At 46.9% G+C, this 12521-nt stretch overlaps 1 protein-coding gene across 1 annotated transcript in view; it reads right to left on the bottom strand.

Annotated features, from left to right (window-relative positions):
• Positions 1–12521, bottom strand: part of LOC131559625 (zinc finger protein 345-like) — a 740983-nt gene that overhangs the window by 701739 nt on the left and 26723 nt on the right. The window lies entirely within an intron of this gene.

The raw sequence follows: 12521 nt of genomic DNA, 5'->3' as shown, positions 1-12521 counted from the left end.
ACTGGGCAGAACGGGACAGAGCGGTGCTGTGAGGAGCCCCCACACAGCGTACTCGTTCCTGTCTGACCCGGAGCCTTTTCGAGGCGTTCTTCCTGCAGCTGAGCTCGAGGCCTGACCACAGGACTTGTTGACCCGTGGCCTTCCCGAGGCTTCTCTTCTGCAGGTGCCCTCACAAATCCAGTCATTATCATGGAGCAGAGACCCCTGAAAGCGCCCAAGGTGGCCTGGGGGAAAGAGGAGGAAGAAGGCCCTGGAGCTGCCCCAGCACATGCAACCAAAGCGGTGTGTCGGGAGTTTAGTTCAAGCATGGCTTAAAGAAAAAGGCCACGAAGCCATGCAACTGAGAGAAAAGTAACAGGTAGCTGTGAAGCAGTTTCAAAGCAGTTCCCAGCCTGACTTCTATAACCAATTAGTCTCTCTCGGGCATCATTGTATAAACAATAAGGTTCTCAGGCAGTCTTCCCATAACAAAGGTAACATCCTCTCTGGGAAAAGATGGCACCCTGGGAACAGTTATGGAAGTTTTGAGAACCGTTCGTATCACAGTGAGAACACTGATTTTGTTTGATGTAAACAATCAACGGTATTGTAAAACAAAAGGAGTGGTTAGAGTTTTCTCTGTTAGCCTATCATAAAGCTGTATTTTGGAATATGCATGAAGTTCGTTAACACTGTTATTTAAAGTGACTGATCGATCAATAAATTCGGAGTTCGATGCACATTGGTCGTTCTCCCCCTCACTTCAACAAATTGGTGACACCCGGACGTGATAGCGGACACCACGACGATCGCGGCCACCACGGGGATTGCGAACACCAAAGGATAAGTGAGGACTGGTTCAGGCTCCGAAGCAGCGGGAGCGGCAATAAGCGCGAAATTAAAGCGGAGGAAAAAAGAAAACCGCCGATACGCGCCGTGCCCTGGCGACCATATTAGATGGGACCAGCTGATACGTGCGGCATAGTCTGGGAAAACGCTGCTAGGTGAAAGTGCGCACTTAAAAAGAGGTATGGAAAGACAAGCCGCATATGAACTTTTTATTATGTTTTTGCAAAAAAGGCAAATTAAGGGAATAGACTTACGGAAGGAATTGCAAGGTGTTTTGGCTTATGGTCTGGAACGGGGAATCTTTGTGAATCCCCACACAGTTTACGAGTTAACGGAATTGCGTGAATTCGGTGATTTATTGTCAGAGGCTGCTTTAGAGAGTGGTAAATCTGCCAAGAAGCTAAGCAGGCCATGGCGAGTGATATATGGTGCACTATTTTACTATCTCTCTGAGTGCAAGACAGCGGCCGCAGCTCGTGGCGCTTCCGAGTCTGTGCTACTCCGAACTCGGCATGGGCGCTCCGCCATGGGGAGCAGCCGCGGCGAGCGACCGCCTAAAATGCTGCGCTGCAGCGGCGGGGAGAGCGGAGCCGCCACCGCGGGAGCCGAGGCGAGCCGCCCCGGGAGAGAGCGAAGCCGCCGCGGGGGGAGAGTGAAGCCGCCGCGGGGGGAGCCACGGGTGCAGCGGTGCCTGCAGCGGAGTCAGCCTGCCGGCGAGTAAACAAAGAGCCCAGCGCAGGGGGGGTTTTCGCCCGCTCCGACACACGCACCGCGGGACTGGAGCGCTTTTTGCAGCGGGAGCGTTTCTCCCTCCCCCTATAGCCGGCAAAAGCTTCAGTTTAAGACCTAACAGCCTCATGGATGTAACTTTTGTCAACAAAAGGAAAAGATTCCTGTTGAAATTAAGAAACAAGTGATGGTAAACAAGGAAAGTTAAAGGCACTTTAGTTCTTCCTGGCAGAGACTGAAACAGGAATCAGCGTACTGTATGCATGGGTCAAATTTCGGCCGGTTTGGCTCGGCATTGGTTATGCTGTCTTGAAATCACCTGCATTGGCAGAGACTTTAACATCAGAAGCCCAGATGGCTCAGTCAGTGGAACATCAGACTCTAGAATTATATTTTGAAAAGTTTAAAAATGTTAAGATATGTTAGACTGATTGTATGAGTGAGATGTTGTGAGTGTGCTTTTTGATATAGAAATGCTATAGCAAACACGTGAACAAAGTTATTTTAGCTTAATATTTTAGAATCAGGCCTGTAAGTAAGTTATAGTAAATGCTATATTTTATGTCTATAGTAAGTTTTATCTGTTATTAAGTAGTTTAAGTTAAATTAAATGCTAAATACTATTAAGGTTAAGTTTGTTAAGTTTATTTGCTGTTAAGTTCGAGGTCTGTTAAGGTTAAATCATATTAGGTTTAAGATAAGTTAGATTCTGTTAAGTTTGATCTTACATTATTTACAAATAAGTCTAAAATCAGTTAAATTTTGTTATAGTTTTGTTAGAATTAAGAGATTTTACATGTAAGTTCAGTTGATTTAAAATTCTATTAAGTTTAAGTAAAGATAAGTTTAAGTAATGTTAAGTTCTATTAAGTTTAAATATTTTAAGTATTTTAAGTATAAGTGCTATTAAGTTTAAGTGATGTTAGATAGATTTATGCTTTTACGATAGGTGTTTGTTTTATGACTTGTGTTCAAAGTGTTGTTGTGAACATCAGAGAAACCTTGCTAGCTGAAAATACTATTTAGTTATTAGAATTGCCTATTCTTATGTTGCAAAGAGTGTAGCACAGTTAGCCCATAGAATTTTGAAGCCAGTTAAGTTCTATTAATTTGAAAATAAGTCTGCTAAGTTAAGTATTTTAAGTGCTTCAAGTGCATACTACTTTCTCACCACTCCAAATCAACAAAGGACTGAGAATTACCCAGCTGATACCATTTCAGCCAAATGACTAAAGGATTACAGACTATAAAACTGATTTTGAACATTTTTGAGAAACCCAGGGAAGAGGTGGATGTGAAAATCTCAAGGACAGAAAGGATCGTTTTCAGACTTGCCTTTCACCTCCTCTCCAGGTTTACATAAATGAAAACAGCTAACAGCTTTCTTTTCTTAGTCCAATTACCACCTACCGTGCAATGCCTGATAAGGCCCGACATTGTGGCTCAGCTGAGGGTGGTTTTAACCCTTTGGGATAAAACGCTGTTCCCGGACGACCAGGGAACTGATTGACATTATTGAATCATTATCATCTTTCCATATAAAAGGACCGGCAAAAGAGAACTGCCTTGAATGTCACAGCCCAAAATGTGCTGCTTGGGTTGCACTGTGTTGTGAAGGTTGTGACAGGACCTTTTGGGTGGATCAGCTGTCACTTTTCCATTTATGGTGTAACACCTGTAATTATAGGCATACCTGAAAACATAATTGGGAGTGGGCTCTAAGGAACGAAACAGGACTAAACACTGCCTCAGCTTTAGATCTTTATGAATCACATGAGCAGAAAATCTTGGCTTATTATCGGTGGGAGGTACAGTGTATTTTGAAAAGGGTTAAAGGTTAAAAACTGATAAGAAAAAAAAAAAGGTCAAAGTAAAAACAGAAAAATTAGGTTTACTTTTGTTATATTGCTAGGTGTAGTGGTAGCTGAAGAATTAAGGGTAATACAGTTTAATCAACCTAGAGATAATGTATGAATAACACTTGCTAGACAGATTAATCAGTCGTCGCTTTGTCTCAGCATTGCCAGTATCGTCTCCTCAAGAATTCCGCAGTCTTATTAATAATCGTGCTTTATGTATGCACAATATGGTAAATATTAAATTGCCTGCACAGAAAGGGTATACTGCCAGTCAGAGTGATGGCTACCGACAATGTCTGTTAATTCAATCACTTAATACTCCTTTGCATTCTCCACCTGAGGAGTTAGAGCTTTTTGGAAGTGCAAATGCTAGCATGACCAGCACTTCCAACAGTGGATGGTTTAGCTTTGATTATTCTAATCCTCAAAAGATGAATCCATATAAACAGACATGGGCTACTCTGGATTCATCTCTAAGCCCAGACATAGTGTCCAAACAGCTTTATAATCATTGTAAAGGCTCTAGCATCATGACACCTAAGAAATTACCTACAGGAATATTTCTAATTTGTGGAGATAGAGTCAAGGTGGAATACCAGCTCAACCTCAGGGTGGACCTTGTTATTTAGGCAAGTTATCACTATTTCACCCTAATATATCTGTGCTGATGCAATTAAGTCATCAGATAAGCAGGCAAAAGCGTAGCTTACACAATTTAGACTGTAGTCAGATAGGAGATCCATGGTTCTGGAGTAGATTTAAACAAGTGATTGTTCCAGCTCTCCTACCATGGGGTGTTGCAAGCAAAGCAATGACTCTTGCAAAACAAATAGGGTGTTGGGCTAAGGGTGAATTAAATAGAACTTCACAGATATTAGATATGTTATCTTCAGATGTACAAAGTGTTAACCACACTGTTTTACAAAATAGAGCTGCTATAGATTTCTTGTTATTGGCTCAAGGCCATGGATGTGAGGAGTTTAAAGGGATGTGTTGCATGAACCTGTCTGATCATTCTGTATCTATTCATGCTAAGTTGAAAGAGCTACGGCTAGGGCTTAACAGCCTTAAGGAAGAAGAAGGATTGGGTATTGATGAGTGGCTTAAAAGTTTAAGATTGGGACCATGGCTAAGAAACCTTGTAAAATATGCTATAGGGATATTAGGTGTACTCTTATTGCTTTTACTTATCTTACCTTGTTTCTATAGCTGTATCCAAAAGATGGTTAGTAGGATGATAGAGAAAATGTGGCAAACTAACCTCCTTTCTTTTAAAGAAAAAGACGGGGGAAATGTCGGGAGTTTAGTTCAAGCATGGCTTAAAGAAAAAGGCCACGAAGCCATGCAACTGAGAGAAAAGTAACAGGTAGCTGTGAAGCAGTTTCAAAGCAGTTCCCAGCCTGACTTCTATAACCAATTAGTCTCTCTCGGGCATCATTGTATAAACAATAAGGTTCTCAGGCAGTCTTCTCATAACAAAGGTAACATCCTCTCTGGGAAAAGATGGCACCCTGGGAACAGTTATGGAAGTTTTGAGAACCATTCGTATCACAGTGAGAACACTGATTTTGTTTGATGTAAACAATCAACGGTATTGTAAAACAAAAGGAGTGGTTAGAGTTTTCTCTGTTAGCCTATCATAAAGCTGTATTTTGGAATATGCATGAAGTTCGTTAACACTGTTATTTAAAGTGACTGATCGATCAATAAATTCGGAGTTCGATGCACAATGGTCATTCTCCCCCTCACTTCAACAGCGGTGGTGCCGTTTGAGCTGCCGCAGGAGGGTGAGTGGCAGAGCTGGGCCACAGGGTCAGTGCCTGCAGCCAACTTGGCGCCATTCCATCCCATCCTATCCATTTTTTTTCCCTATAGTGATTGCTTAACTGCTTAAATGTGAATGAGTTCTGTTCAAGTTTCAGTGGGTTGTTATCATCTGGTTATTAAAATTATTAGGGAGATGCCTCTGAATTGCTGCAGCAGCCTGGCTGCCCTCAGCTGACATTCTGACCAGAAGCCTTGTGAGCTCACCCAGCACATCAGAGAACCCACACAACAGGAATTCCATCCTTGGGTAGGGGATGGGGTTTCACTATGTCAGGTTGCACAAAGCTCCTGCTCCTGGACAATTCCTGGGATGGCACATCCACTTCTCTGGAGAAACAGTTTCAGTTTTGTTTCACTCTCATCATTGCAAATTATTTCCTCCTTCTAACAAATGTAAATCCCACCTCATTCACATTAGAGATATTGACCGTGTTCTGCCACTGCAAGATTTGCCTGAAAATAGCTTTGACCTCTATTTTCCCATTTTCACAGACCTTGGAGAGGACCCAAAAACCTCCCAAGATGGGGTTTGGAGGCCTCATTACAGCAGGTGGAGGCTGCAGGCTCTGGGCTCAGTGGGGTGGAGACTGAGGACAGAACAGGAGTAGCCTGGCAGGGACTGAAGGGTGGTTTCGGAGAGGCTGAAGCTTTTCTTCCTGGAGGATATAAGCATGAGAAGGAAATAATGGCAGCAAGGGCAGCTGGGGAGGTCCAGTCTGGGCAGCAGCAGAAAGGAATTTCCCTGCCAGAGCCTGGAGCAGCCCCAGGCTCTGTGTGGGCAGGCAGAGGCAGGCAGGAGGCAGAGCTGTCAGCAAAGGAAGGGCCCAGCCAGGTGGGGCAGCCGGGGGATGCCGACAGCCTGCAGGGACAGAGGCGCAGGGCAGGGACACCGTAGGACAGCGTGGGCTGCACAGGGCACAGGGATGGGCAGCAGCTGCAAGACAGCCCTGCCAGAACCAACTTGGGCAGCATTTTGGCCATGGCTGCTGGGCCTGGGGCCAGGAGGGGACAAGTGACCCTTGCAGGCCTGGGGCCTCATTGCCTCCTCATCCCTGCTCAGCAGCCTGGCAGGGGCCGCCCCATGCTCCTGCCCTTGGCATTGCACATCCCCACATGCCAGTGCCCATCCCGGGAAGAGCCCTGAGCAAGGAGGGAGGGACAGGATCTGCCTGGCCAGGGGCTGGGGCTCAGGCCTTGGCCCTTTGCATTCCTCAAACACATCAAGCTTTGCTCAGCACCAGAGACACCTTTGCCTTGCTTGTCCCCAGCTGTCATCACTGCCTCCAGTGTTCTGCTCTACCTGGAACCTGGGGACACTTTCTCACTTGTGTCCCTGACAGGGATCTCTTCAAAGTCCAAGAGACTTCAGGGTTTCAATGTAACTGAGTTCTTGAGTGTTCTATGAGATCACAGAGCTGGATGTGTCATCACATAGTAGGATGTGAGAGCATAGAGCAGACTCTGCCATCATAGAGTGTGGCTCTGTGGCATCAGAGAGTGGGTTGTGACTTCACCGGGTGGCTGTGTAACATCATAGAGCAGGCTGTGACATCACAGAACAGACTGTGACATCACAGTCTTTTATGACATCACAGCACTGCTGTATGACATTACAGGGTAACTGAGTTAGCTGTGTGACATCACAGGAGCTGTGTGACATCACAGGTGATGTATGACATCACAGGGGCAGTGTGACATCACAAGGGGGCTATGTGACATCAAAGGAGCTGTGTGAAGTCACTGAGGATGTCAATCTTCCCCAGCCCCCCCTCACAGTTTACTCCAGAGAAATCCAACCCTGTTCATGCACAGTGGGGTCTCCTGTCCCCCTGGGTCCCCCTCTGCCAGTGTCACAATGATCCCTACATTCCATGGAGCCACACACCTCTATTCCATGTGTGCAATGCCAGCTCTGTGGCCCCATGGAATGTGGGGATCATTGTGACACTGAGAGGCCCCATGAAATCAAGGCTCCACTGTGACATTGCAGGGCCTCCTGTCATCAGTGGTCCATTGTGACGATTGGGAATCAAACAAGACCATTGTGACACTGCAAACCCCCTGTGCCCAAAGGTCCATTGTGACATTTCAGGGCTTATGGAATCCTTGGGACCATTGTGACACTGCAAGGCCTTATGGAATCCTTGGCACCATTGTGACACTGCAAGGCCTCATGGAATCCTTGGGACCATTGTGACACTGCAAGGCCTCATGGAATCCTTGGCACCATTGTGACACTGCAAGGCCTTATGGAATCCTTGGCACCATTGTGACACTGCAAGGCCTCATGGAATCCTTGGGACCATTGTGACACTGCAAGGCCTCATGGAATCCTTGGCACCATTGTGACACTGCAAGGCCTCATGGAATCCTTGGGACCATTGTGACACTGCAAGGCCTCATGGAATGCAGTGCCCCTTGGTGCCAAGATCATCAAGAATTCAGTTGTCTCTTCTGCTAATAAAACACTGGGGCTCCGTGCTTTCCTTCCTATAGAAAAAGAACTCTACTTCTTCTCCAAGCATCCATGGCCAAAACTGGGATTTCACCTCCAAATTTCCTTATGTCCAGGTATTGTTCCAATAGGAATGTTGCCAGGACAAGTCTGGCTGGCAGTGGTTTCACAAGGGTCAGCTCTCATCTGTCCCCAAAACAGTGGGGAAAGCTCCGTACTCTCTTTCCTATGGGAAAAAAATGTCCTGATTCTTCAGGTGCCCATGGCTGAGATTGAGCTTCCACCTCCAAAATTCCCTAAATCCAAAGACTGCTCCCAGACAAAATCTGCCATTCCAGTCTGACTGGCCTTGGCCTAGTGAGGCTCTCACCTACCTTCTAAACACTGGGGCTCTGTGCTTTCCTTCCTATGGAAAAGAACTGTCCTTCTCAGCCAGGTGCCCATGGCTAGAATTGGGATTTCACTTCCAGCATTTCCCTGTTCTGACAGACTGGAGGAGATTGTTGGCTTGAAACATTTTGTGTGTGGGGGAGGAAGGGGCAGGTCCAGCCTTGCCCTGCCCTGGAACCCCAATCCCCCCAGAGCCTCTATCCCAGCCCAGCAGTGTCTGCCAGTCCCTGGCACAGCACAGGCAATGCTCCACAGCCACCTCTGCAGCCCCAGCCCAGCTCCTGAGGGACCAAATGAGCCACAGTCCCACCTGGGGGAAGGGCCCAGGAAGACCAAGGGATATTGAAGGCTGACCACAAGGCAAGCACACATCTTGACCCTACTTCTTCTTGGAATTCCCATCTGAACATAGCTGGACTCCAGGGACTGGCAGCTGTGTGTGTGTGCATCTCTAATATTTTTTGTTTCTTTCTCTCTTTCTGTGTCTTCTTCTAATTTCCTCTTCTTGCAAATTTCGATTGACTTAAAATTGAATAGGCTTAGAGTTCGTGAAGTTGAATGGGCCAAGTCAATGTAATGAGAAGTGTTTCTTTATGATTGAATGTCATATTAAAGATTTTGCCAAAGATTCTCTGATTTTCTGAAGTTCCCAGTAAAGACTGTTTTGTTGTTTTGAGCTCCTGAGGATCTCTTGTTGGTATTTCTCCAGGAAGTCCAATTCAGAATACAGAAACAATTGTAATTCCTTTTAAATATCTCCTTGACAGAGTTTTCTACTGGATGGAAGTCAGGGCTTGTGTGTCCTGCTTGGCCCAGCCCAGGCAGGGCTTTCCTAGCCACATTCCACACTCCATTTCCCAGCTGGAGCCGCTGGTGCCTCTGAGTTGTGCTGCCCCAGCCCCAGGGATGCTCTCCTTGTCTGCCCATTCCCCCACGGTCTCTGGGCAGGGATGGCCTCAGTGGGGGCTGCTGACATCCTCAGCACCTTGGAGGCTGCTGCTGAATTTTCCTACTCCAGAGGCTTGTTCAGCCTTCAGCTCTTCAGTGCAGGAATTCAGTGTCCCAGGGCTCATTAACATTCAGAACAGCTAAACAAGCTAAGCTTCTGGGAATAATTTGATTTAATTAATAATTTGTTCAAATCAAACGTGTGGTTAATTAGTCAGATTTCAGAAGCCAATTCAATGTGAATACCCTGAATTTAAAAAAACAGCAAGAAAATTTCTTTTTAGGTCCTGTAATTTTTTTTTTACTAGTAATTCATTGAAATGTGCAATCTCCAATTGACATTGAATCCAAGTACCTCCTCATGCAGTTTGACTGGGTATGAAAATCAAGACCTTTCATGGCTGACAATCAATCAGACTCTGTCCCTACACCCACCCCACCATTTTCCCCATCCAAGGCTGGCATTCAGAGCAGCCTTGTGCAAATCTGAGCTCCCTCCAGCCCACACTGGACCTAGCCAACAGACCACAGTTGAACAGGATATAACTTAATAAAAATTACACCATTAAAATAACAATCACACAATTCCAAACTCTTCTCTGAGCTATGTGCAATGTCCCAGCATGTCTGATGAGTCCACTGTTCACAATTGATTTGCATACTAAAATTAATTTTTGACTAATGTGGTTCTGTGATAGATATAAACACAATTAAGTTCTTGTATCAGGATTCTTGTCCTGGACTGAGGACAGAACAGCTCAAACAATTCCTGATTTGCAAATATATCAGTGGTGGATGGAGAAGGGAGGTCAGGCTGCTCTTGGTGTTGAGGAAATGCTGAAAGCAGCCTGACTCATTTCATCTCCTCATGCCCTGGCTGATCTCCCCTCTTTCCCCCCCACCCATCGGCTTTTGTCTCCCCCCAGCCCCCGGTGAAGAGCCTGGCTCTGTGTTCTCCATCCCCTCCTCACTGGCACTGCCAGGCTGGCATGAGGAGCCCGTCAGCCTTCCCTGCTCCAGGCTGGACCAGCCCAGCTCCCTCAGCCTCTGCTCACAGCCCAAGGGCTCCAGCCCCACCTTGGAGGCCCTTCCCAGACCCTGCTCCAGCTGCCAAACATCTTTCCTGCCCTGAGAAACCCAACCCAGGCCACAGTGACCTGGATAATCCCTGTCCTTGCTGTCCTGGTCACACAGCCCTGGCCCCTTGTCCCCTGTCAGGCTCTGGGGTGGATCCTGTGGAACATCCTTTGGTGGAGGCTGTGGCTCCAGGTGGGCCGGGGGGATCCTGGGGGACAGGGACCCTGCTGGGCATGAACAGCATTGAACTTGTTGGGAGAAACTGTGAGGGGGAGCTGAGGCAGAGTGACCAACCCAGTGACCTGACACAGCCCTGCTGGGATGTCACACAGCCCCTCTGGGATGTCACAGCCTGCTCTGGGATGTCACAGCCCATTCTCTAATGTCACACAACTGGTCTCTGATGTCACAGCCAACTCTGTGGTGTCCTAGTTGCTCTGTGATGTCAGACTGCTGCCCTCTGCTGTCACAGCTTGCTCTGTGATGTCATAAATGCAATCTATGATGCTGTAGCTTCTCCATGACCTCCCATTCTCCACTCTGTGATATCATAGCCCACTCTATGACTTCATGTCAACAGATGATCAATTGTCTCCATCAGGTGAGCTGACACCTGGAGCTTGCTCTCCACAACCCCAGGCCTCTGGAAACCACACAATGCCCATTGTGTGAGAAGGGGAACTGAAGTTCAGCAGCCTCAGTGTCCTCCCAGCTCAGCCAGACCCACTGGAACACTGGGGTCCACGACCAGCAGAGAGACCCCCAGAAGAGAAGAACACATGGGTATAGAGGATGGGAAATATGTTAATGATTTTGGTGAAATGATTATCATATGTAAGTTTAGTCCAGGAAAATCAATGAATATCTGTGCAAAATAGAGAAAATAAAGAGAAACTTTCCTGCACTCAGCCTGCATGGCTTTGGGAGGAGCTCTCCCCTGTGCATCCAACTGAATAAAGAATGCTGATTCTTAATGCTACACTGGTTTTAAGGAGTTTTCTGTTTTACCGAATTTTTGGTAACACTCCCACTGCCAAGGAAAGCTCTGTCTGCTGCTGTTCACAAACAGAGAAGGGCTGGTGGCAGATGTGGGGTTCAGAGGCTGCCTGGGACAGGGTGACAATGAAATAATCAAGTTTTCAATGTTGTTGAAAGGAGGGGCAGCAAGAAAACTTCTGCACTGGAATTAGGAAGGGCAGACTTTGGCCTATTTAGGATGCTGATTTGGGGAGTACCAAATCAGGTACTGATTTTTTTAAAGGGGAAACAGCCTTTAAAAATAAAGGGGTCCAGGAAGGATGGACACATTTCAAGAAAGTAATCTTAAGGGGGAAGGGGAAGGAGCAGCCTGTGTGGCAAAAGATGAGCTAGTGAGGAAAATGACTGGCCTGGCTGGCCGTGCAGCTTTTGTGGGAACTCAGGGGAAAAAAGAGAGAGCATCAACTTTGGACAAAAGGTCAGGCAACTTAGGAAATTCTTAAGGATCTTGCTAGGTCATGCAGAAAGAAAAGCTGAGAGGTGAAAGATCAATTAGAGCTTAACCTGGCCACTTCTGTGAAAAATAGTAGAATATGTTTCTAGAAATAAATTTTTAGCAAAATATGGGATAAGGAGAACCTCTACTTTTTTTTTTTTTTGACACAGTGTAGAATATAGTAACTAAAGATAAGGAAAGGCTGAGCTGCTTAATACCTTGTATGTCTCAATGTTCAATATTAGGGCAGGCTGTCCTCAGGACAAGTGCTCTCCTGAGCTGGTAGGTGGGCACAGGGAGCAAAACAGCCCCCTGGAATCTAGGAGGAAGAAGTTGCTGACCTGCTGAGCCAATCAGATGCTCCCAGGTTTATGGGATCGGATGGAATCCATCCTAGGGGGATGAACGAGCTGGTGGATGAGCTCCCCAGGCTGCTCTCCAACATTTACCATCAGTCCTTGCTCAGTGGGGAGGTTCCAGAGCACTGGAGGTGCCAATGTGAGCCCGTCCCCAAGAAGGGCTGGAAGAAGGATCTGGGGAACTCCAGGCCTGTCAGCCTGATCTGGGTGCCTGGCAAGGTTATGGAACAGATCACCTTGAGTGCCATCACAGGGCACCCATGGTATGGCCAAGGGATCAGAGCCAGCCAGCGTGGATTTAGGGGTGGCAGGTCATGCCTGGCCAACCTGGTCTCCCTTTATGACCAGGTGACCCACCTATGGATGCAGGAAATGCTGTGGATGTTGTGTGCCTGGACTTCAAAGCCTTTAAAACCATGAGCCACAGAATTCCCTGGAAAAACTGCAGCCCATGGCTTGGACATGTTCACCCCTCCCAGGGTAAAGAGCTGGCTGGAGACTGGGCCCAGAGAGTGGTGGGGATGGTGCTGCACCCAGCTGGTGTCCAGGCACTGGTGGTGTCCCCCAGGGATCTG

Source organism: Ammospiza caudacuta, chromosome 7, assembly GCF_027887145.1.
Source record: "Ammospiza caudacuta isolate bAmmCau1 chromosome 7, bAmmCau1.pri, whole genome shotgun sequence".
In the NCBI taxonomy this organism is placed as follows: domain Eukaryota; kingdom Metazoa; phylum Chordata; class Aves; order Passeriformes; family Passerellidae; genus Ammospiza; species Ammospiza caudacuta.
This window is presented reverse-complemented; position numbering and strand designations above follow the sequence as displayed.